The 26,794-nt window shown below is 40.8% G+C and overlaps 1 long non-coding RNA gene across 1 annotated transcript; it reads left to right on the top strand.

Moving 5' to 3' along the window:
* Positions 1-7,271: 7,271 nt before the first annotated feature.
* On the top strand, positions 7,272-25,154 carry LOC125883043 (uncharacterized). The gene is made up of 3 exons (XR_007448444.1): positions 7,272-7,409; positions 9,599-9,676; positions 25,022-25,154. It is a non-coding gene; the product is annotated as an uncharacterized LOC125883043 (long non-coding RNA).
* Positions 25,155-26,794: the final 1,640 nt, after the last annotated feature.

Raw genomic sequence — 26,794 nt, 5'->3', positions numbered from 1 at the left:
TGTGCTTATGTGCCTAGTGCAAAATGATATCATAAAGTATTGTATAATTTAGCTACAAAACCCTCCAAAATTGTTTTCAACACCACAATAGTTTCATTCAAGCACTCAGTTAAAGATCTCGGCATGACTTTGACCCTGAGTTCTCCTTTGTATGAAATCACTCCTACAGTGTTCCAGGGCATCATTGTTTCATCTCTGTAATAAGCTGCCAAGTTAAGAAACATATTAACATTAGGTTAAGCTAAGAAAATGGAGCAACACATACACACACAATCTTTGGCCCATATCACAACGTTTGTGAAATGCCTGTTCTCTCTTCTTTCCAGTTCTCTTTTCATCTTTATTCATGACCCCTGTTCTTTGTCAAGCACTTAGTGGGGAAAAAAAACTGTGTTAAGAGCACTTTATGAATAAATTCAACTCAAGTTAACAAGCACATTTGCTCTTTATAACTACTTTAACCTTTCCACTCTCTGCTCTCCCTCCATTCATGCATTGTTAGAAAGGTTGTGGCAAGGGTCCAGAAGTATTACAAGTAAGACATTGCCTCAGTTACCCTCATCGCTGATCCTCTTTTGTGCAGCATTACCGTTCTTTGAAGAAAAACTACTCCATAACCTCGTCAGATTCAGCTGTAGCTGGAAGGTGACATTTGGATTTAGTTGTAGTCAGAATTATACAGACATTGAGCATTAAGTTTTGCATGTTTACCAGTAGTCATGTCATGATACCAGAAACTTAGTAGTCGATACCAACACCAGTGAAGTTCCATTATACTTGATATCCAGTTCAATACCACAGTTAAAATCAAAAACAAAACAATAAATCCCATGAACTTAAACATGTGCTTCTTTATATAAAAGAAACACATTTAAAATATTATCATGTTTTTACTGTTACTCTCTGATGATCAACTTCGAACGCAAAATATTAATATATGTGGGTTGATTTGTGGGAGAGGAAACATATATTGATACACAGCCTACAGCAGTGATTCCCAAATGGTGGGTCATGCATTCTGAATGGACCACGAGCGATTCATGAACGTGTCAGGTATGTAAAAACATTTTGAAGTACAGTGAATTTCCGGCATAGAGCTTTTATGTTTAAGTGCTGTTTCACAAGTATGATGCTGAATATATTAAACTGCGGTGACCTTGAATTAATGACTGAAGAGAAATCTGGATCTTGTGGCTGGACCAGTTGGAAACCCCTGGCCTACAGCATATTAGCATATTTCTCCTCCATTGCTGATGTTGTTCAGCACTTAGACCTGTAAGATGTAATGATTAGTCTTTGTGGTAGGCTATTTGTCCTGCCCCTGGGTGGGTAAAAAATGGCAGTGACAAGCACAGCATTTTACCCAAGATTGAAAAATGTGTGCCTCATCACACTGCTTCCCTCAGTGTAGGGTACATGGAGCCCCTATTGCAAGGAATTAAAAAATAGGGGATCCATGGGGATAAACGCTTTTCTTTTCTAAGGGGCTAAGGTGAATCTGTCGTTGGAGCAGCACTTGTGACTGTCTTCCATGTGTTGTTATTGGTCTTGCATGCTGGTATGCATTCTGCTTCTTTCTTTGGCATTTAACAGCAGACTACAGCACTTGCAGGCGAACATGCTGCCCCTGTCAGGTCCAGAGGAATTTCATTCTGGTACCTATTGGACTGGAGAAAAACCAGTACCATCACTTTTTTAGAATTTTGTCAGCAGCTTCATACCAAAGTACCAGTTCTCATGGCATCTCTTGTTACCAGATATAACAGCCAATCATGGGTAGGTGGCATCAAAAGATTGCTACATTCCCTGAAATATCTTATATGGTACTGTTGAATGACAGGTTGAGTCATAAGATCAGAGTCTATGCAACATCAGGGAAATGAATGCTGCTAGAGTTGAAACATCACAGAAATGGCATGTCTTTTGTTTTCAGTCACTGCAACTTGAAATGTTGCTGTTTCAACTAGGCTACAGTAAGGTTACTTTGTCTAAAGTAAGCAAGCAGTGTGCTACACAAAGTATTGTAGCTGGCGCCATCAAAACACCCCTGCAGATTGTCTCTTGAAAATCCTGCTCACTTGATGTTTCTTAACACACCTCAACCTCAGAAAACAAGTGTGTTATGGTCTCTGTTATGTGTGTATGTTGCACCAAAAGGATGAAGTTTCACGTCCTTAGCTGAGGAAGAAGAAGGAGGAGAAGTGGCAGAAAGAGGCGCATAGCCAAGCAGTCACATTTAACACGCAAAAAAGATTAGGGATTAAACTAATGATTATTTTTATTGCAAATGTAATAATCAATCAGTTATTTTTAATTGTTTAGAATACAAAATGTTAGATAAGATAGAAGAATGCCCTCCATATCAGGTTACCAAGATTGTTGCTGTTTTTTGTTGTTTAACCTGAGTTTGCAGGCCTGGGTATTTGAATCCAGATTAACCATTATGTATGCAGAGTATAATTTGACTAAAATGTAATTGGACATGCCCTAATGTTCCTCTAATGTCACCTCCCACCTTGCTTTAAAGACACTCATGTTCATAACAGAACCAGGAGCTTTGATGCTCCCACATCACTGCAGATCTTGGTAAATCACTTTAAGGAACGCAGTTTAAATTGTAAAGTATATAATCTCCATTACCAGCCCAGAGGGGGCAGTGTGTCACTGTGCGGGGGATGTTGAGCCCCAGGTCAGGGGGAGACTGCAACATTTATCCCCTCTTACATCACCTCTCGTCTTGACAAAGTGCACAGAGCGCTTCGGGGGCATACTAATTCGCCTGATGCGTATTAGCTCCCCATATCTGCCATTCAACACAATGACAGTAATTTGGCAGAAAGGTGAAAACAAGTCTAGACCCCATTGCAGACATCCAGTCAGCACAGAAGCTGATACTTGTCTTCACAAGCAGAGATCTTGAGCCAAAGGACAATGTCCAAATACTGTATACAGTTTAGATCAGAGATTAAGAGACTGTGGTTATTGCCACTTCCCTAATTTGATCATCCTACATATCTGCTGAAATGTAACTACTTTAGAAGTTTGGAAATGGGGATGTCATTGGTTAACTGTTAATCGGTTGACTGCAGAGAATATTTTTGACCAGTTAAGCATGTTGGTCCGTACGTCAGTTTTTCAGTTTACTGCACTGTGCATTACCCGGATCTGCTGGAAGCTAAGGTTAGCTAACAGCAATGCTGATTCAGCCATTACTGCTAGTAATGCCATCCCAACTCAACACCATTCTTGTGGAGCTCCTAAGAGTGTGTATGTCTGCTAGCAGGCTACAAATCCAAGGTTAACTGTTTTCTTAAACTGATACACAACAAGATTTGCAGTGACTGTTGGCAGTCAGAGCTCCAGAGGATTGATCTCTGTGTCACACAAGCAGACGCACACTTTTTGAGACAAGAGAGAGAGACTTTATTTTTTATTTTATTTTTTTCACAGTCAAGTGTCTTATTCAGCATTTCAATTTCAAACATGTTTGTTTCTAGTGCAGATTGTAATTCCCACACATCATTGATATTCACTCTTGAAAGCAAATAGTTCAAGGAAACATTTGGGTCCACAGACACTTAGTTACAGAATACCCTTCATTTTCAAGAGGCGGCATCTGACTCAGAAAAACGCCTCGTCACCGGTCGCTCCATGAGCCCATATAGGGCTCAGTGCCTCTCTAAGACTTTTTGTCATGCCTGCAGTAGGGCCATTACAAACATGATTTATTCAGCATGCTGTGGTGAGCACACCCATCTGTGAGCTGCCTGTAAAACTGATTCGTGCAAAGGATCAGTTTCCATCTGATGGTTCTATTTGTCTGTGTTCCTGCTTGCTAAGAATAAGTGTTGCAAGAAATGTGAAATGAGATCTCATTTTTAGCATGGATCCATCATACGCTGCATGCTTTGCCTTGATATAGTATCATTATTGTACATCAGCCATCTAATTTTAGCTATGTCTCTCTACCCAAATACAAATCACATCTTCTGCTTCACTGCATGGTGTCACGCTCCCAACCACAGACATATTTTCAGGATTTTTATTTGTTTTGTGCCATCTTCTTAAATAAAATATTCATTGTGTTGTATATGCAGATATTTATGCACGAGCAATGAGAACCAGGCAAACAAACTTTAAAAGACCAAGTCCATGACAGGATAGTTCATTCAAGTTCCATTTGCTGCTATCTTGGTGCATTAGCATCCTTCAAATGCACGCTGTATCTCTGCTTTTGTCTCACTCCCTCTACTCTCTCCATTGCCAACTTCAAACTCCCGGCGCCCACATGCAATACGGAGAGGAAAACTAAAACCAAGATGTCTGGTTTATTTTCACTCTCAGAAACATGACAGATGAAAAATAGAGGGAGAGAGAAAACATTCTAGGCAGCAGCGACGGCTTTGGAGCCTTGGAGAGCCCACTGCAACCAATCTCGGCTTCACAGGCGTGCAGTGGTGCGCTGTGGGAAGTCAGGGCGGCGCGCTGTTGTGTTTCAGGAGGAGAGGGAGAGAATGAGAAAAAATGGCAGCAAATGAAGTTGGCGGGCTGTGGACTATTGTTCCCTCCTGCTCCCAGTAATGAACAGGCCTTCAGAACAGACTGGGGAAATTGGTCCCCGGTGGGTCCTGAGCCTTCTCTTTCTCATCTGTCAGGTGTGTTTGCCGCACATGGAATCACACATACCTGTGTACACACATGCATGGAGACTGCCTGCATGCACTGGCATACACTCAAACATGCATACTATTAAGAGGCCTAACTCTAGCGCAATCTAGGGCTGGATCCAACGATCTCGATAATCTTGATTACCTAGAAAAAAATAATGGATAGAATGACAATTGTGTTGCATTCCATTTGGCAGTGACGCTCTTGTTTTGTCTTGTGTTATGAATCCAGCGCACCCCTTTTCTTTACAACGAGGGATTGTTGCCCCTCCCTAAAAGCCCAAACTCACTCTCAGCCAGAATGTGTCATATGAAGTTTATCCCTAGCCATGATGACAGGAAAAGTAAAAGCAATTCAGCTATTCAGAAACAATTTGGTTTCAAGGTGCTCGACGAGGAACAACAGCTAACTCTGTGCTAGGTTTCTGACACAGTTGTGTCTGCACTACAAGACAATAAGACCAATTTGTTTAATCATCAAAAATTCAATCACAAAGTGGTCAATGAGCAAACAACAGCATTCCTGGAAACCTGGAAAAGTTATGACACTCCACAGTCCTGTTTTTCAAGCATGGAAAAGTCATGGAATGAGTAAAACACTTGAAAGTTTTCGAAAAATCTTGGAATTACATTGTGTGTAATAAAATTATACAATTTTCTTCCATGAATAACCTTTCTACCTACCCAACAGCAAATTTATTTGACTGTAGCCATTGACATAATGCAGCTCAATGTGTCCATATGCGTTGGTGTGTGACCTTTTGTGTACCATCTTGCACGTGTCTTCATTTTCTTCCCATTTCTCTCCCTTCATGTATGCCAGCTAGCTGGAATTATGTTTCAACAGAGTTTGATGTCATTGTGTCACCATTTCACCAGAGTTACACCGCCTGCCCTGTATAATAAATGCCAAGATGCAAATTATCTATCTACAGCCTGATACTTTGCCACCAAACATATGATTATGCAGCACTAAGGAGCCTTACATCAATATTAAAATGCATTACATTGACGCCAACTTCAATTTGCAATTTGAAATCTTCAATTTCCTGAAGACCACACGGGGCTAAACATCACCGACTGAGGGAGGCGGGGGCTGCATAGGGCTTAAAGGAAGACAAGCCTGGCTGCACCTCTACAAACTTTAAACATAAAGCTGGCAATTGACATCAATGGATGGATGAGTCTGCAGTGCTATGGGCATAGACCCCACTTGGTCACGGGTGAGTAGGCTTCCTTCCTCCTGATTGTATATAATATGTGATTCTTAATAACAAAGGCAACAACAATAAAAAGAAGAATGAGTAATTAATGTTTTTCTCTACTAAAAATGTATATATATTTTTTTAATTTTAGGGAATGCAATGAAGGATACCAGGGTTGACCGTGCGATGGGCCTCTGTCAGATGCTGTTCAGCAGCTTCTCCTGTAGTTGGAGAAAAAAGAGGGAGTTTGCAGAGGCACAGAAGCAGCTAAATCTGCCTGAACACTTGCTAAAGACAGAAAACCCAACCAGATGCGTATCTAGGCAGGCCATGATCGACAGGGTCCTTGAGCAGAAGTAAACCATTGGCCAAGTCCTTTCAAAGACTAAAAGGTCACATATCTCATCCCCTCGTGGCAGGACATTGACGTACTGGAGGCCATCAATAAGTAGCTCAGCTCTCTGGTTAAATTCACAGATGTGCTTTCTGGAGAGAAATAGGTGTTTTTTTTTTTTTTTTTAAACCAACCCTCCACCTCTTCAACAACTCAATATTAGCGAAAAGAAGATGGACTGTCTCAATGACAAATACAATGACACAGTAACACAAGAGCTGCTTTACATAGCCCCTGCCCTAAGCCTGAGGTTCAAGCTAAAATATGTAAGTGAAGGCAATCACGGGACCATCAAAGCCAGACTAGCTGAGATGAAGAGTGTGATGACCCTTATAATACTGATAACAAATGAATAAATAAAGATTTGATAGTAAATTAAGTAAATGGATGTGTTGTCAAAGTGTTACAATGTAATTCTAGGTATAAATGTTAATACCCATAACCAGTTAGTCAGATTTAACATTTAGATTTTTTTTCCTCAACAGTATGCAGTATTATGTTTTTTCCATTACCACTTTTGGTGGCACCAGATCAAACCATGCTGCGCCCATTGGTATTTCCATTATAAGATTAGATGTGCCAAGCCAAGCCAACCGTGCCAGAGGTGGACCATCTCTGAAGTAGGGCCTGACCGCCTCCAGGCGGGTAACGGTGATGTCTTGCCAACCGCAGCCAGCCAACCAACAATAAAAACAAGTCTACTAATACCGCAGGGAGGAGGAGTAAAACAGCCACAGTGTGATATTGAGGAAGAGCCACAGACAACAGGCTCTTACTGCACCTCTGAAAACAGCTCACCTCCAACAGGTAAACTTCTTTGTCCCCTGCAAGTAAAATGGCCCTCTTGAGACAGCAACAATGCCTTCTGATAATGTAGAGGATACTGCTGCACCAAAAAAGGAGAAGACAAAAAAAAAAGGAGACCCGGAGAAGTTTCTTCAAGGTAACTTAAGAAGAAAATAATGCAAGACCTGCTCTGCTACTCACCCAGCTATATCTCTTGAGCTACAGTCCTACCTCCAGGCAGGGACACGGGACACTGAGGAGGACCCTACAAGCTCTAACCACAGCTCTCCAACCTGGCAAAGAAGTATCTGTGTATACCAGCCACAAGTTCCTGTTCAGAGAGGGTCATTAGCCCAGGTGATTACATTACATAGACTACATAGAGCTTATATTACCAAAATCGAGCAGCCCTACCAAGCATTTGCCATCTTTCCTAAATCATTTTTTTTTTAAAATCTTACACTGTAGCAACGTCAATGAGTAATCATGTTAAATAATTGTCATATATATCAGAATACTAAGAATCATGATATGATTTATTTTTATAACCATAATCAAGCAGCCCTACGGTAGACTGCATTCAGCATTAGGGGACCTTATTTATTCCTTTGTGCCTGTCTTTTGCGGGATGTCCATTGCATCTTCACATTCAATTACAGTGCCCATATACTCATCAGCTGCAGATGGAGATGGATGGTGGTCCACAAGATCAGCTAAGGGCCTACATTCAAAACCAACCTTCCATTATACACCTGGTTCTCGCCCCATGTACGTCAGTGTTTATTGACCACAGCTACTTGCTAAGCCTGAAGTAGTTTGTTAGTAATGGCCATCCATGAATAGTAATAGAGAAATCTTTGACACATCTGCAAACCAGCCTCCTTAGTTTCTCATTTAAAGAGGTTTGTGATTCAACTAGATAATGAATTTATGAATAACTAATGTTAGCTTATATTCGCCTATTTTGTCTATTTATTTGCGCTGAAACAGAAAATAAAATATTCATGACATGGCTGCAGAAACACATATGCAGTCATAATATGAAGTATGTTCTCTTAATCTTTTAACCACAGTTAAATGTTTTAGCTTTATATTCCATACAGGGTAGGTCATTGGGGATCATTGAACAGCTGATATACTAAATGGATTCAAGGCACTTGTTAGTTCCCATGCTGTGCTCGGTCAATATAGTTAAATGGATGTTTGATCCACTGACAAAGCTAGCCTTTGACTGGAACATGGATGGAGAGACACTGAATAAAACATCATAATTGGGCAGTGAAGCTTTATAGAGACTGTCGATGGTTAATCTATGTTTTCTGGACTATTTTTAATAGAATGTTATCAGATCCTGGGAATTCTGTCTCATAGCACAAGAGTACAGCAGTGTGTGTGTCTGCTTCAATGAAAGCTGCAAATGTTAGCATGTCAGGCTGTCTAGCTGACTATTTACATTTCTGACCTGGCAGTATTTCTAAAGGCAGGGGCATTAGCTCACAACAGTATTTTAGGTTTGAAATATTCTTCAGGACATAGACGTTCACTTTGTGGGAGTCCTGATTATATATCAGAGTTTAGAGTAACATGTCTGTATCCTGATAGGGGTCGCGGGGGGTGTGGGGGGCTGTAGCCTATCCCAGCTGACACTGGCCGAGAAGCGAGGTACACACACATTCATACCTACAGCCAATTTAGAGTCACCAATTAACCTAACCTGCATATCTTTGGAGTGTTGCGTCATTAGTTTTTACAATTCAATCACAGCCATGGAGTTTTAGCATTAGCTTGCGCTAGCAAGGCATAAAATCTGCAAGTGACAGTCATCATTTCAGCTGAAAAAAAAATCCAGGGTCACTTGCTAAAAATGAGAAGACTGCCTTTCTTGCTCTGTGTGAAATCTACAGAAATTCTATCAAAGAATTACACCAAATTCTGAAGGGAACTCTGCCATAGTTATTGTAAACTAGTTATTAGAAAGCTTTACATGGCCACAGTAACTGTAGGGCCTAGCTAACAGTGATTGGCAGACACCCAAGCCAGTCAGTGTGCTCCTCTGACACATCTGACACACATTTAACCTTCATGCTATATGTGTCAAGTATTTTTTTCTTCCCCAGACGATAAAAAGTAGGTAATTCCTAATAAAAAGCTGATGCCGGAAAGAATTAATTCAAACTTAAATAGTGGACAGATTAAGGAGGATGACTCTGAGTTACAAAGGCTCTTAATACGTTGTAGCTCCTGTGGTATTATTCCTTTTCATCTGTATGTTTTCTTCATGAATCTTACTGTACTGGCGAGTAAAAGGGGATTTTAACCTTGGTGTGAGAGTGACCATGACTACGGGAGATGGATAAAACTTGTTTTGTCTTCGAGGTGCTGCTGCCTCCTAGCCCATTTATAGCAAGAGAAGAAGGAAAAAAAAAGATTTAATAACATGATTATCGAGAAAAGGGGGTCTTTCGGAGCTATGTAAAGCCATGTTTCATGGAGAGGGATTGTGGAACTGAAGTCGTTTTTGGTAACTCTTGATCTTCTGATTGCAGTAATTAAATTGCCCGATGGAGGAGTGAGAGCTTGGCCTTCACTTTCGGCGCTGTAATGACTGCCCCCTCTTTAACATGGTAAGTGTTATGAGTCATAGGGCCTCATTACAAACAAGACTAGGCCCTAATGTGTAAAATTAAAGAAGTGTTCTCACTTCAAGCATGCATTGACCTCGAAACCTCTATTATTGCAGCAACATGATGAGTGGAACCCAGATCTGTTCTGTTGCTTTGTGTCTACAATGTGTCTGTCTTTTTCTATTCCTCACCTCTCTCCTTCCCCTTCCTCTGTTTTTCTCTTTTCTCCTCTTTCGCCCTTCCCTCTGACTGACTCGGCTTCACATCAATCACAGCAATGTTTATTGTCAATGAAATATTTAGTACGAGAGGGCCTGTGTGCACAGATTGCAGATTTCATCTCACCCTCAAACAATACATGATGTGTGTGCGTGTCTCTCTGTTTGTGTGTGTTCTGATTGATTTAGATGCGGGATCTTGAAGCAAAAAATTTTAATCGGTTTATATATTATTTCCGTGATTGGACGGGGATACAGGTTCACATCTCAGTGTTCATCTGAGATTGGACATGGCTGTCAACACGTAAATAACATGCCTGGAGTTGCCAGTGCGTGGGCTATGGATATTGAAGGGGTAGACCTGTGCGCTGTGCAAGCACAGAAATAAAAATGCACAAAACAAAACATGAAAGCCCCAGTTTGCCGAGCTGTCATCACAAATACAGTGAATTATGAATTAATATGATGCAAGCATTTTCAGTAAATTGCATAAGGTGCACCATGATTTGATCTTTCCCATGATACAATATTTTAACCTCCACATTTGACATTTAACATTCATAAGACATTCATCTTTTAAGTGTTTCCTAATGCTGTTGTCAGTGGTTACAACTCGTCTTATGAAGCATACCTAACTGTATAATTCATTAATTGTTTAAACAGTGAATTAATGCTTGATAGCACATGACATAGGTGTTAAACGCATTTATTAACTGTATAAACACATGTACAAATCCTTTAGAGGCAGGTTTAAAACAGTTTATACATGTGTTTAAAACACAGCTGTGTTTAATCTATAATTATGTTATTATTGCCATTCAGATGCCATTGATTAACCAATTTATTAGTTGATGCTTGTCCTCATATCTTGTAATACTGTCATAATAGCATTTATTGAAGAGTAACTTAATATATAGTCATATTTAGCAGTGTTGTTGAATGATTCGGGTCCCAGGGCTCGACAGTGCGAGCGTTTCACTCGCATTTGCGACTAAAAATAGGTGTGTGCGAACTGTAAAAAATATTTAAGGGCACATGTGCGCATAAAAAAATCAGCCAAAGCAGTCTATATTTTTGTTAATAAAAAAATATGATAATCTAACCACAAATGTTGGAGGAACTCCAGCTGCCTTGCCTCTTCCCTCTTCCCCGTGTGACACGGTTATGGGCGCTTTTCCAAGCCACTGTCAGCACAATGAATATAAGTCCCACTGTCGGCAGCGTGAAAATAAGTCAAAGTGTGGAGGAGACGAGGGACCAGGAAAAGCGACGGACCTCCGGGGAAGCCTGCTCCGTTCTCCCCGCAGTAAGAGACCATTCTCCACGGCCAGGCTGTCGGCTGGGTGGAAATAAGTCAAAGTGTGGCGGAGACGAGGGACCGGGAAAAGCGGCGACCTCCGGGGAAGCCTGCTCCGTTCTCCCCGCAGTTAGGGACAGTTCTCCACGGCCAGGCTGTTGGCTGGGTGGGAATAAGTCAAAGTGTGGCGGAGAAGAGGGACTGGGAAAAGCGGCGGACCTCCGGAGAAGCCTGCTCTGGTCTCCCCGCAGTTAGTGACCGTTCGCCACGATACCGCTGCTGGGCAGGGTGGAAATACGTCCTGCAGAGTTTCAGAGGACCTGGAGAATGTTTTAGGATAGTAATAACATTATATACGATAATCATATTGCAAAGATAAAAAAATAAGATAATAACATTAAAGACAAAAATAAATTGCAATACTTCTTCAAAACTTGATGATTTTACCTTTCTGTACATTTTGTATACAAATTCATTAAATAATTTTGCTTGTAAATGTCTATTTGCATCACGGCTATTAATATTATATATATTTTATTTGGTCAATTTACATTGTGCCCCTAAAGTTCTTTGTGCGCTCCTTACTTTTTCAACTTAGGAGCACATGTACTCCTTGGGAAAAAAGTTAGCGTCAAGCCCTGGGTCCACAGCTTGAAATGTGAGTGCAAAATATGTGCATTCTATATATTGTGTTCTGACCTCTAAAGCTTGAAACCTGATTATTGCAATTGAATTTTGCTGGTTGCTGATCTTATGCCATATCTGGAGGCAGCTTTTGTCAACAACGTCTCCAACTCTGCAGACTGTGGTGAGCAGTGATCAGTCAGCCAGTCTGTCAGTTACCATAAAACGTCTAGTAATAGTCTGGGCTTTTATTTGCTTTAATCACTGAAGTCAACCAGCATACATTTGGGGGAGACTTTATATGGGATGAGCTTTTAAAGAGAGAGAGACATTTACCATGGTCATTTTACGGCACCAGAGGATTACAGCCGGCATACTGACACAACACCCCTTTATCCTCTTAAAATAGTATTCACAACTGGATTCATTTTTATTTTAAACCCTTGTGATTCTTTGATCAGTGGGCCCTTACAGATTAAAGGAATATCAAAAGTAATGGACACATGTTCGGACTTAATGATTCCTTCAGAGGTAAGGAGTCACCATCATCTCTCTTGTTCACTGGGCCAGTAAGTCTGAATAGATTACGCTCTTTTTTCGTGCGTATGGTTTCAGAAGAATGAACTGAACGATTGAATTGTGAATCTAACCGAGCTAACAATGTGTATAGCACGTCCATGTTGACAAAAGTTTAAACATTTGTATTTGTATATGTGATCAAAGCAGCAAACTAATGTTAGCCAAAGAGGGAAGCAGACGGCTTGTTGGGCTTTAAGAGGTTTTATACATCTGATGAACTGTTAAAATGTTAAAAAAAAAAAAAAAAAAAACCCACTTAATTTTTTTCCATACTGCCTGTGCTGGAACACCCATATTCACCTTCTGTCCGAAAAGCTCTGTTTAGCACCTGTCTCTTCAAGCCCCACTCCCAAAAAAGCACATGCTCTAAATGGTCAGTGTTTCAAGGTCTTCCATATGGCAGCATCTCGGGACCATCATTGCAGCTGGGGGAACTTCTGTAAATGAGTAAAGTGGCACTTTCTATCCTAAAAAATTAACAATAAAAGCTTCTTAACCATAATTTTCTTACCCAGACACATTTAAGCAGGAATATGATCCGAAATTGGGGGAAATTAACAACATTGGTAACCAAGATTGCATGTTTATCTGACGTTAGCATGTAGCTACATGTAGCAGGTTATGTGATGTAAATGCTTGCAGATGACCATATAATGAAATCTGAAAACCTGCTGGAAACAGAGTATTGAGAACGGTCATAAGCCTGAGGTTTTTGTGACATTGTAGCATTATATATGACAGAAAAAAGGAAAAGCATAATAGGTCCCCTTTAAAATAAGGCACCTTTTTAAGGTTCATTAATCTACTAAACTCATAAAAGAACTGTATCATATTATCTATTTAGCAAGGAGGCATACAGTATAAATTCATTCCAGTTTTAAAGGAAAAAGTCAGCATGTGATATTTTGAGAGAAACCACGGCCTCATATTAAAAATTAGAGAGTATTCAAGTGGTAACAAGAGCACACGGCTTGGGAGACAGTACGGAATTTATTAGCCAAGTATGATTAAAGTATTGCTGTGGATGCAATACACTGCCGTCTGAATGGTTGGAAAGCACTAAGTTACAAAGGCTAACTAAAGCTGCTGAGAGGACTGTATGGATCGGATCCAGATAAGTAATGACTTCAAGACTTGTGTCCATGCATATGTGTCACAGATAAAAGCTGTAGCTCATATGTATGTACTCTATGCAAGTGTCAGCAAATGAAGATAAAAAAAAAATGCTGACTGAAATGCAGATAGCAAATTGTTGACAGTACAAAATCATGGCTGACTGGAGCTGGTAAATGATATGACAGTGAAATACCAGATAATTAAGAGTAGCTTGTCAAAAACTCTTCAAGTATAGTCCAGAAAAGAAAAACTAAAAGCCAGAAATCAAGCACCTCAACAAAACATCCTTTGATATACAAAGCTGTAGTCATTTTGTGTCATGGCATAGTATAAATTCAACTTATTGCACCTTTAAATGGTGTAGTATCGTAATACTTTAACACAGCTAAAGTTGATGCTGGTGGATGGAAGAGCTAGGAAAGATAAAGAAAAGAGCTGTCCCTGCCATCAGATGCTGGCTGCTGGCTTTAGTGCCCTGACACACCAAGCTGACAGTTGGTCAATGTCAGCCCATTGGTGAGCATCTTTTGTCCTAGTTTTTGCTGTGCAGTGGTTGCATGAGTTGGCCCTCATTGGCTGGCTTTTTGCTGATTTACCGTCTGGAATGTGGAGCCTGCCGTTGAGAGAAATCGAGCCTGGTCTCACTCCGAAGTTTTCGAAATCCAGCACTTGTGGCAGTGACTTGTGGCATCAGAAACTAACGAAAAAAGGCGTCCTTTTATGTCGGCATGATACATGGCTGGTTGCCGTTGTAGTTTAATGGCGCCTGGCAGTGTCAGGGAGAAACTCTGCGGGACAAGGACGAAAGTTAAGGCAGCGAAAGGCCAGTTTGGGCAGGTGGAAGGGATGGTGGATTGGTCCAACAAACCATGACTTTCGCCAGAGATAGCAGTGTTCATGTCCTGTAAGATTCTAAAGCCAAACCCTGTTCTTTTTCCTAAACTTAACCATGTGCTTTTGTTGCCTAAACCCAACCATGTGTTTTTCTTGCCATAACCCAACCATGTGTGTTGTCAACGTCAATTTGCGGTGCTGTACCAACGTAGTGCATTTACTTTGAAAGAGACTGTATGTAAATGGTAAATTTCCTGTGAAAAGGGATGGGTATCCTTGATTAGATCACTCGAGGCTGGCTTCAAAAGTGAGTCAATCCCCATAGATCCCAATGTTAAAATGCCCAACTTTACAGCAGAAATAGATATGTTTACAGTCTGGAACAAAAAACTGTTCTGATCTTAAGAGCTTATTTACCTCTTTATGACAACTGTACAGGGGGTAAATTTTTATGCAACTCACCCATTTCAATTTTATTTAAGCTTAAAGTTGTGCATAATTAAGGGTGTAGCCACTTTTAGGCTAATTTGTCGGATCCGCTCCTTGTTCCTGTCCAGCTCTAGCCTATCATCCAAACATGGTTCAGGGTGGCTGCATCCATTTTTGATACAGTCCATGGTTTAGGTCTATATGTTGTGCCTTGATGGGTTTCAAATCTTATTGTTTATTTTCATAGTTGTCCTTAGGAGTCTGAAGCAGCTCCAGTAAAGACACTCCTTTTGCATTTTTACCTATATAAACTTGGAGTTTTGACACTGCAGTTCTCCCATGAACTTGGAAAACAGTTTTCCAAATATAAAGCTTCAGATAACAAAGGGTATTTAATGCTTCCTCAATAGAAAAGAGGGCATTCATAGCTGGCAAGAGAGGAAGTCTGTGAGAAAAAGAACCAGAGAAAATGATAATGGACGAAAAGAACGCCGACTGGGCTGAAATTGAAAATAAACTGCAGGGGACAGTGTGATACGGAGAGAAGTGGAGTGGGTGGAGAAAGATCGCTTGGCTATAAGCAGCAAAGCCAAACAGCGGAGGGGACAGGGTGAATAAGCCAAACCGTTTTTAAACAGGTTTGACACAAAAGCCCCAGGCCATCTACTCACTGCACAGCTCAGTAGGCTGCCCCAGTGGCACCCCACCTACTGCCACCCACACACCCTCTAATGGCACTCAAACTGCCCACATCTCTCCCTCCCTCAGGGCCACTGTATGCTTGCTGTAAAATTTAGACCTCCGACAGGCTGTTGCACACAAAAGACACAACACATTTGCAGGGAAATTTGGAAGCACTTCAAGTCAGGACAGTGGGCTTGCTAGAAGGAAAATAAAAGGGAACTTCCTTTTCTAGTTCTTTGCTTTGCTTTACATCTCCAGGATAACAGCACAAAAACACAGCTCATTATATGTTTGTAGTAATTTTAGCTCACATTCCAAAATATGCCAGCACATCTGAATCTCACTAATTATGGAAACATTTTTGATTCATACACAAAACAATACAAGGTGTTAATTAGTGAGCTTTTGAAGTGTGAGTCGGTCTGTTTTTGAACTTTGATAGAGCCATGCTGGCTCTTTCCCCTGCTGCTGGTCTTTTTGTTAAGCTAAGCATATCTCCCTCCTGGCTCTAGCCTCGTACTTCTCAAAGTTGTTTGACATCTTGAGAAACATGCTTGTCTGCTGTCTTTCTGAAAGTTGGATGAGACTGATACCCCATGTGTCTAGCACCAGCACCATTACTAGTTAACAGATAATATCTTGTTTATTTAATTCATACTAAAACCAAAGTGTAAAAACAAAAACTTGTGGGTTTATAGGGTGGTTAAGTACCAGACTATTTCTTGGCTAAGAGCAGATGACATAAGCTTAGCTAGCTGACTGCTGGCTGTAGCTTTATATTGAACTTACAACACATATGAAAGCGGTATCCATTTATTTTTTCATCTAAAGTACTATTCGGACGGGATTAGTTTTATATAAGGATGTGGACTAATGTCATTTTACCAAGGGATGTCTGTAATATAAATGTCCAATTCGCACAGGACAAGAAATTCTTGGGGTGGCACATCAAAACCAAAAGCTATAACTGAATTTCAGGAATTCTGTTATGCTGTTGAAGTATGTAGGCTATTTGAAAACCCTGTTAATATGGAGAGTTAAAAAAATGCATGCTGAAACACGTTGGTTATATATTTTACAGTTAATATTACCAATTGTCTGATGTGCACACACTAATACTGGTACAGTTAACATTAATATCGAGTTCCACAACAATCCTGTTTTAATGTGTTATGTGTCCATACATGTTAGGGAACTTATTGTTTTTCAGATAGGCTGGTTGTCTGTTTCCATAAACAGCATCAATATGAAGAAATACCTTGATTTTAAGGAGGAAAACAAGGTGGTCACTCTGCTCAGGGCTGAGTTGTGGATAGTTTTGGGGCTCATGTAACCACTGTTCATATTGTGGAGAGTTTTATTAGTAGACTGTAACTATAAAATGACAGGATGTTTTTCTGCCTCTTGCAGCAGCTGGAGTCGGATAAAAAAATAGCTTAATTCACCGTGCCAAATGCCGGCGACTTTTAAGGTGGCTCATTAACTTGTAATATTACTCAATGCATTAGTGAAATTTAAGGTGAGTTGATTGATTCAGGTCGTCAACTGTGACAACTTTGACCATTCCATTAGTTGAGGTGAGAGGCACCCCTTAGAAAATGGTTATGCCAGTTGTTCCCTCTCCAAAATTTACCCTAATTTTGGAGCATTATTTAGCCCCTTTCCAAACAAGCTATGCCATCATGGCTGGTACCAGTGGATGCCTTAGGTTGTCTAGTTTCACAAGATAACACTAACCATCATGCTCGCTTAAAAAATGAGCATGCCACAGCCTCTTCAATGCGAAAATGCCGGCCTCCAATTATTTTTGCTGGGGGGGGGGGCAGCAATTGTATCAGTGTGGCCATGGCCCCCCCTTGGCCTCCTTTTGAGGGCACCACTGAAGTGCAGTCCACCTATATTATATTTGTTGAAACACTGGACAACAAACACAATTGCATCGAGTGGATGAACTGTGGGTTTGGGTCAACGCTAGAGGCATGTACAGTCATGCTCTTAAGGTTACAAACAGCGCTGTCCTCTCAGGAACACCATGGTGGGGCTTTTTAGATACTGAGTGTGTTTGTTTGGATTTTAGTTCCGATTTCTTGTCTACAATATGAAGTCACCCTTAGATAACCTTGATCTAGATGTATTTCAGTGCTATACTTTTACTTTTAAAAGATAATCCGAGTTGAGTCAGTTCAGTCAGACTTGTTTTTAATTTCCTGTTAAAGCTTCTTCTAGTAGCTTGTACTAGTACAATTATAGGGCAGTTGGGGACACAGGCACAAACACGTACATAGCAGCGTTGGCATGATGACTTGAATTTCAACAGCTTTTGGTAGGAATATAACTAATAGGAAGCAGAAACACAACACAGACTCTTAATTTGGAGGCATATGTTTAAACAAAGCAGAAGGCTCTCTGAAATGTCAGGTGTGTTTTGGCTGCCTTCTGCGCTGCCTCTAACTACCTCTACTCTAAATTCCTAAATGAAGTTTGCCATCCATTTCAGCGCAGATATTTGTTAAATCACTGAAGATCAAGGATGATTTGAAGTCGACAAAAATATACCCATTTATCCTGCTTTCAAATGTATTCATCCAACCACTCAACCTGTCAACCCCACAGTATGTTGTTGCTGCCAATAATGCAGATCAGTCCCTGCATGGCTGGAGCCTGAGAGCAGTCTGATGATATGCTATGGATGCTTGAGCACCGCAGTTTGGTCAGTGACTGATTTGAAAAATGTTTGAAAGCGTAGTTTAGCACTCTCGTTCTCCCTCTCATGCTCACACATTTAAACGCTTAAGGACAACCTCCATCATGCTGACATTGGCAGCGACACTGATGAGACAACTAGGCCACTGCTTTGACACATTGAGAGCAAAAAAAGGGGGGGGGGGGAGAGCATAATTATTTCTCTTAATTTGTGCCACATCATTAGTTTAGATCAACTGGTGATTAGCACCATTAGAAAAGAATGTTGACTTTGACTGTTCTGACCCAAGCTTGTATTAAAAAAAAGAGCAAATGATTCTGGATTTCAGTCCTTGTGCTGCTGGTGTAGAATAGGGATGGACCCTTTTCAACAGCTGCCCTATGGAGAGGAGGGAAAAACATCTGTTTTTGTAGCAAGGGCAGTTATGAAGATTGATCAGTCAATTTGCAATGACTGAACCTTATCTCCTCTGAAAAATTGTCTCAAAGCATGTGGTCTTAAAATAAAAATTGCCTCTGAGCAGAGTGTCGCTCTAGCTTTGCGCGCAGGTGTTGTGGTGTGTATTTACACTTCTTTTTGTGTGTATTTTTGCATGTTTGAGTGCAGGTGTGTTGTATTTTTTGTGTTGCATGCACATGTTGTCGTCGTGCATGGGCATTGTCTGTATCCAGGAGCTGTCCTCCCTGTCAGATCTCAGGTATTTATAAATCTTGACAGTAGAAGACAGATCGCCGGGCCTCAAGCTGCCACACATCCATCCTTCCAAGGGCTTCCAAAGCCAGCCTTCAACACGCATTACTCATTCCCATGCTGCTACAAACCAAATTTGCAGCTGCTTTCCATTGGTTCTTGCCTCGCGTGCTGTGGGCTTGCGTCAGCGGGAAGCACGGGTGTGGTGATGTCTACAGACTTGCGTGTATCTGCAGAGGTACAACTGTGTTCTCGTTGAATTCTTGCTTTCCCTCATGCCACTTTGAATGACACCGTCCCCCTGGGAGCAGTGCTTACATTTCCTGTGGTGCGCTGTCTGCCACCTCAGGTTGGTTTCGCCTGTGTTTGTTTGCATATTTGTGCACGCCTCTCTGCGTGTGGTGGTGGCTAAGAGTGCCTGTCGTGGGGGAAAATAGTCTGTAGGAGATTTGTGTCCAAGCTGAATTTTCTTTACAGTAACATAAATGTACTCAATGAATAGAACAAAAAATCCTCTGTTTGTTTGTTAACGAATTTCATATGGAATTTAAGAAATAGATTATTCTAAGTGGGTCAGTAGGCCTGTTTAATTTTTTATTTTCCTGGTTGTTCTACCACATGCATTCTGTATGTCTAAACAAGACTAAGGAGGATATTTACTAAGCCAAATTACCGTTTAGGGCACAAAATATTTTTGCAACGTCGCTGTTTTTAAATTTAGCAGAGTATATGCTAAAACTGTAGATGTAAATGAGCCCAGCAGCAGTTTATCTAATTTGCATAAAGGGATGAGGAAGACCTGATGGCAGGCTGTTTTCATGTGTGGAAAGTAATGAAGTGCAGAAGAGTGTTTTCTGCGGTTGAGCATGGTGAAGAGAAGACACTTTTGGGACTTCAGGTGTGCATTCATCCTGCAAGAAGAAGGCTTTGTGCACCGTGAGAAATGTTAAACAGCCCGATGTTGTCAGCTCAACAAGAAGATCAGTGATTGAGTGACTTTTGGTGAAAACCTAAGTTACTTTTTCTCCCTCTTGGCTCTCTGTGTGTCCGCCAAAACCTGCTTTTCCCAGACGTTAAATATCAGACACCCTGTTTTCTCTGCTACAGTGGTCAGTCTGCTGTGATAAATCGGGTACTGAGGGCATTTGTATAAATTGTGCCTCTAAACAGAAACAATTAAAAAAATATATTGCATGAAACACACAATATTAGCAGTATGCAAAACAGCCCATAAAAAGGCTGTAAATCTTTAGTAAATAACTCCCAAAGAGGCTACAGCCGTGCTAGCAGCCCCGTGAGGCTGTAATGCTCATAGTACAGAAAATCAAACTCTTAGACAAAATTTCAGTTCATCAAATAAAAACTACTGGACCGTTCGTCTGTCACTGGCCATCCCTAGAGCCACTCTGAGAGTCTTGCTTGTGTTTTCACACCAGCCCTCTTGTCCGGTGACTGCTGAACAACAGTAGCCAGGAGAAATGTGCAGCATGCTGGACGGTTGCCACCTCCAATCCTCAGACCAGTCAGAAAGTAAATGAGTAACGCTCTCTGCTCTCTGAGTAATAACCATAGAAATCATATGTTGAAGTGGCCTAAAGCAAGGTGCTTAATCCCTGACTGCTACAGAAAAGCTGCTTAGTTGCAGGAGACAGGAGATGACTCTGGTTACTCTAAGCAGCCTTTAGGTGTGATGTGTGTAACTGTTTGAATAGTTGCAGGAGGCTGGAGCTCCAGCAAGCTTGGGTGTTCAGCAGAAATCCCAGATCAAAGAATCAGAAAATAATGATGAGTGGCGTACTAAAGATGAATGTTGATTGTCTTTTCCACTAGTGTTGTTATCTTAAAGGAGCTCTATAAGACATTCAGAGCGTATCCATGTGTCAGAGTCTGAGCTGGGATTGTCTGCATATGGCTCTCAACATGGAGGTGGCTGAGCTGGTGGCTAGCAGCTAACGGTGTTAACGTGGAAGGGAATTGGAGGATGGGCGTTATGTTGTCACGACAATGTCGCCACCGTTATCAGTGATAACCTCTCGAACCAGTGTAGCCATGAGATACTCATATAGGGATTCACCGTCTACCACTGCAGTGAATGAATGAAAGGCGTGACTTCATTCTCTGCTCAGGACGCCATTACTCCACAATATCCTTACATAGCAAATAGTTTGCTACTATATTAATATTAACTAAATTTCTGAATATTGTGTACAGAATCTTTAAGAAGATATAGTCCATATATAATGTTGTTTACCAGGGCTATTCAATTACAATTTCAATTGGCCCGGATAATTTTAGCTTGTTTATAACAATTTGCCATTAGCCACAGTCACGCACCGTGACTGTGTGAAACACAGTGGTGATGGATGAGAGACTGTGGACTGAGGAGACTGAAATGTCTCTCTCTACATGCTGAACATGTGTATTGATATAGTATTAATTATTTACTGGCAAGGTTTTATTGCACTCACTTATAGTAACAACCATGGTTGTCGTCAACTCAAGTAGTCTTCGAATTATCTTCATTTCGTCTCTACTGCGGCCTCTCTACTGTTTGCTGACTTCACTCTGCATGTGGATGTGTGTGTGGAGAAGAGTTGCTGCATCATGATAAAGAAATGAAACCCACAGGCCTTTTGGTCCAGATATGGCCCACTGGCCACCACTTGAATAGGCCTATTGTATACATTTGAAGACAAACAAATAATTGGCCCTACAGTTACATAAGGGTGGTGTGATATTTTCCATTCTCATGAAAAGACCATGCGTGATGTTGTGATGGGTGAGCAGATGGCGAGTGGTCTATTTTAGACTCTATACATCCCACGTGTCACATACGAGAACATAATAATGTCTGCCTTACACTTGAAATCCATGCAGCATAACATTTCTGTTATGATATACAGGCCTAGATTTCTGCAAGACGAGTTGGTGACTTTGGCATTTTACGACTGGAAAAAGAAGTCGAATTTTGAACTCTGGCCCTGACTTGGCTAATGGGCCTTTAATATACCCCTTTTATGCCTTTGTGATTATCACACTATTTTTTTGATTAAAGGGGAAAAAAAAACATTTTTCCAGAATATTAGGCGTTACTCATAAATGCCTCATTGGTTCACATCTAAATTTGGGATGGAAAATGTTTTTTTAAGTGTGTACAGTATGTAAACTTCATATCAAATGGGGGATTCTTGTCTCTCAAACTGTACTGCTTTGGCTTTACTACAAAAATGCATTCTGTATGAGGCCTTTAAGCTGAATGGAGATCATAGCCAGAAAAAAAACAAAGTTTTTGTTGGCATAATCCCATCAGTGTGGATCTTATGATTCATAAGCCAGAATTTCTCTCTGATTCTCAAGAGGATCCAGGACTGTGCTCCAGTAAATCCTCAGAGATGCATAGATAGTACCGCGTAAAATGCCAAGAGATGTATTTTGTATCGGCTCGAGTCCACAGATGCATGCCTGCATACACTAACACCGACACACAGTACACATACAGTACAGATACACTATCATTTTAACTGACCGCAAGTGGGGTTTTTCAACCTGTATGATGGATTGTCTCCTTTATCCTCGGGCGGTTTTGGACCTTTATTTTTGGGTCTGCTCTACAAAAGGGAATAGCCACCAGGGACAACGCTGCCTCCTCTAATCCACCAAGTTCTAAATCTCCAGTATGATTCCAGTCTCGAAGAACAATACACCCTGGAGCTTAGGGAGAACTGAGAGGGATATAGAGAGATGGGGGACAAGAGAAATGGGAATAGAGAACTACTGAGGGGAGTTGAGAAAGTGAACTAAATCCTTTGTGAATACAGAATACAGTGTTGAGAGATGGCTTATTAAGGTTCAGTGGATGGGCTTTTTGGCCCAGAAGTAGTATTTTGTGCAACACTTGTGCAAAAGTGTTTATAAATTCTGTTGATGTTGAATTGCATCAGTACATTTTCTACCAGCATATCTGAGGTTCATGTCAATAAGCACCACAGTCCATAGCTGTTTGGGGGTTTAGAAATATTCTACCATTCACCTGTTAAATGTATTTTTAAAAAGGTGACTAAATACACCTGTGCTTATAGAACACCGTCAAAAGAGACCCAAGCCAGAGAAAGATGAAAGAGATTTGACTGTAAATAAACAGAGCTGAAATAAAGACCTTGTGAAAGCACGGCACATCTAAGATACCAGTATTCGGGGACCACAGAGCACAACAGCAACGCTGCGCTTAAGTTGGCAATGGGCTCCTATGGAAAAGGCCAGGAATCCCTTTAAGCCTACCATCCCGCCTGGATAAAGGAAGAACAGCTGAACTCCCTGTGGGTTCATTGAACAAGAAGGAAAGATAAAAATAGGCCCTCCTTTCTTCTGACAAGGAAAAATGTCCTGGGTTCAAATGAACCTCCACTGAAAAGTCCTCCCTCCAGGCACTTTTGCTTGAGATGTGGTGGGAAAAGTTTCAGGCTTAAAACTGTGTCCTTGACTCTTGGCACCTCTTCTTTCTTTCCTGCTGCGGTACATCTCTTTTAGCAAAAAATATCCTCACTTGATCATCATTATAATTTGTTTTGCCTTTACTAATAACAGACTTTAACTTGATTGCTCATTTGGGTCACTTGGGATCTGCATATAGCACAGTACAAATAGTGGATATGTGTCTTGATCATTTTTCCCCCAAGCAGCCAAGGAGAAAAAAGTACTGCTTTTAAATTAGTGAAAACAGTGAGATTCAAATATGGTTAATGGCTGACGAGGTCTGCTCACAAGAGAATACTGAACCAACTACATTCCTTTAACGATTTTGCATAGAAGCTAAGAATGACCATGCTCGAAATTGTTTTCAGTGTTCTTACCTCGACATCACAAGTTAATTCTTTTATCTTGAGATAGCAAAAACTGTTTTCTCGTGGTAATAGGTTAATTTATACCGATTCTTACCCAGAAAAGAGGCTGATTTCTTGAGTTAAATAGATAATTTATTACGAGAAGAAATTTGTTTTTGCAAGGGTTAATTACGGAAAACTCAGAAATGAGTGTCTGGTTTCAGCCTTCAAGATCACTGTCATGGTTGTCGGGGAGGATTCATAAACTGTGAAGTTGCTGTCAGGTTAGTCTTTTCCTTAAATGAAAAAGACTCAACTGAATGTTATCTCTATTAACAAGACACAATGCCGTTTCTGCCTGTGTTATACTGTGAATGAAACACAGTCTGAAGCATTGATCACTAATGGATACTGCTTGATTTGACATGTTAAGCTTAAACATTTGCCACACAAGGCACTCCTGAATTTTAATAAACATAATAAATGTTAAAATAAAACTGAAACAACCTTTTGTTTTCTTGTGATGATTAGTTGATTATCTTGTCAATACGAGATAACGACGCTTGTTTTTTCCAAGATAACAGAATAATTAACTTGTGATCCTGAGATAACAGCGTTAAAAAAATAAATAAATAAAAAAATAAATTGAAAGCATGGCTGTTTACGACTTCTGTAGTTTTGTGATGTTTTAACCTATACTGTAGAGTACTGACGAATATCTCTTGGCTGTTCATCTGTTCGTGCTGATCATTATGTGTGTTAGTATAGCAGTGTTTTCTGTATTCTTTTCAGATTGGGCATTTTTTTATTTATAGTTTTGAATTGAATTACAGAATAAATACAGTAAAGTTCATTCATGAACCATTTTCCCTGGATAAGATCTTATAAAAATCCAGGGTCCATCATCACCATGATCATGTTTGCAAGGAGCTAAAGTTGCCCGTTCCATTGATAATATATCCATGAAGTCTTTTAACCAATTATCTATATTAAAACAATTTGATTTGTGTAATTTCTAATTCATCATAATACATTTAACTGACATAAAAGCTAGAGCAATTATGTGGTGTGTAAGCTTCAACTGTATATTTTCTATCCTTGTGCCTAAGAGGAAGACCGGTGGACACTGAGGTATTTTCACATTCAGGATAGACGACAAACTGAATATCACCGTGTCCCAAGAACATCTCACAAGGGGGAAATGCCGCAACGGAAGCATGCCAACATAAGTGTGAAAGGGAGGGATCATTTTTTGTGTAATCTGCATGGTGTAATATACGCCTTATGCGCCACTTTTATTTGTAAAATTTTGCATCGAGCACATTTGGATACCATTGTTGTGTTTCTTAGGACGGACTCCCACTGGGCTGAGGTCAGGGATACACCCAAGTCCCTCTCCCACTGATGTTTGATGGAGGCGAGGCTGTCTGAGGAGGCGAGGCACAATAACCCATACACTGCTGAAATGACTCCCCTTCCTAAGGTAATCCAACTCAATTTATTATCAAGTTCTCTGTTGAGCCCTGTGGACATAGTCTTTGAGATGAGTGACCTTAAGATCGATCTTAACTGTAGCAACTTTTTCATCTCGTTGAAGGGTACCATATCTCCATCCTTTACAATCTGCCCCTATTCATTTATACCACAGCATTGCCATATAGTGTCAGACTGGGCATTTTTGACATCTGGTAACCAGAAAACAGTTAGATAAAATGCACAGAAAGATGGAATTTCAGGCTGTTAAAAATTGTATTTGGATCTTTTTGTAAGCTCTTCAGGGGCAAAGATTTAGACCCTACATGTTGTCAAGCACATACTGTATGTACTCCACTGTTCATATGGTCAGAGCCAACAGCATATTGACTGTATTTTGATAAGGAGTCTCTGTAAATACAACGAGAATGTGGCCTGCATATCATCGGGTTATTTAGTAATGAACCCAGCGAACTGTAGCTACACTCAAAGCGCCTCATTACTCTCAGTAGATCACGACTTTATTATTGCCCATCATGTCAGAGTAAATGCATGATATATGTGCTTCCAATATAACATAGTGAACTGTAAAGTGGCATTAATTTGGTTCATTTTGTGTCAGAGATTGCAGCCAGTGAGCGGAACAGTCAAGAGAGAAAGGGAGACTGGATTGAACCGAGTTTTATATGGGTTTGTGCTGTTGTAAAGAGCTGTTGAGGCATTTGTATAAATTATTCAATCTTAATCTTCATTTTGAAATACAACAAACCTTCCGTGGTGGCAATAGGTCTTGAGAGCAATGCAGTTTGAGAGCAAGAATGGGGCAGCGATGCCATTATAATGTTCTCGCAGGAGCATTTTCCGAATCTGCAACAGCATTGAGTAATGAAAATGCATTTACCCAACAGATTCATTCACTCTCTAAACAGCAGGGAAATGTGTGGAGGAAGTAGAATACCTGATGGTAATTTGAATTCACCACTGAATAAAAGGTAGCTACCGGCTGTAAAGCACCTGGGCGTGTATTTCAGACCTGTTTTGTCCTGCTCAGATTGTGTGTGTGTGTGTGTGTGTAAAGCCGCATATGAATCTGCATGGTTGCGCAAACTACATTATCAGTGGTTTCAGTATACTGTTTGAATGCATGCCGGAGTGTGTGTTGATGTGTGTTTTTGTGTGCATGAAGACTTCGCAGCGCTCGGCGGCTCTGCTATGAAAGTGAATAGTGAGGATTCTTTACTTAAGCATGCCCCCTTTTGGCCCCTGAAATGCGCGAGCCTATTTCCGCATAATGGCTCTATCGTGTAGGCAGCTCCCATGGGAGCCTCGTTGCTCGCCTCGCTCTGCTTTACTAACCCGCTCCTTCACAGAAGTGTGAAGGGGGAGATGAGGAGGAAAGAAGGGAGTGAGTGTGCTATACAGCGCTGTGATGAGTGAACGCTGATGAGGGACAGTTATTATGCAGAGCTTATTATTCTCTCTCTGCACTGGGGGGATTGTCAGTAGCGGCCGCAGCTATTCATTAAAGCTATGAAATATGACCCGGTGCATGATGTGCGTACACGTGCGTGTGTTTGCCCGGATGCCAAGCCAACAGATCACTGGAGCTTTTGTAGCAATGGGAACTTGTATTCACTCTTAAAACTCGCT

This window comes from Epinephelus fuscoguttatus, linkage group LG22 (genome assembly GCF_011397635.1).
Source record: "Epinephelus fuscoguttatus linkage group LG22, E.fuscoguttatus.final_Chr_v1".
Taxonomy (NCBI): Eukaryota; Metazoa; Chordata; class Actinopteri; order Perciformes; family Serranidae; genus Epinephelus; species Epinephelus fuscoguttatus.
Note: the sequence above shows the minus strand (reverse complement) of the source record. Positions and strands in the feature narration are given on the sequence as shown.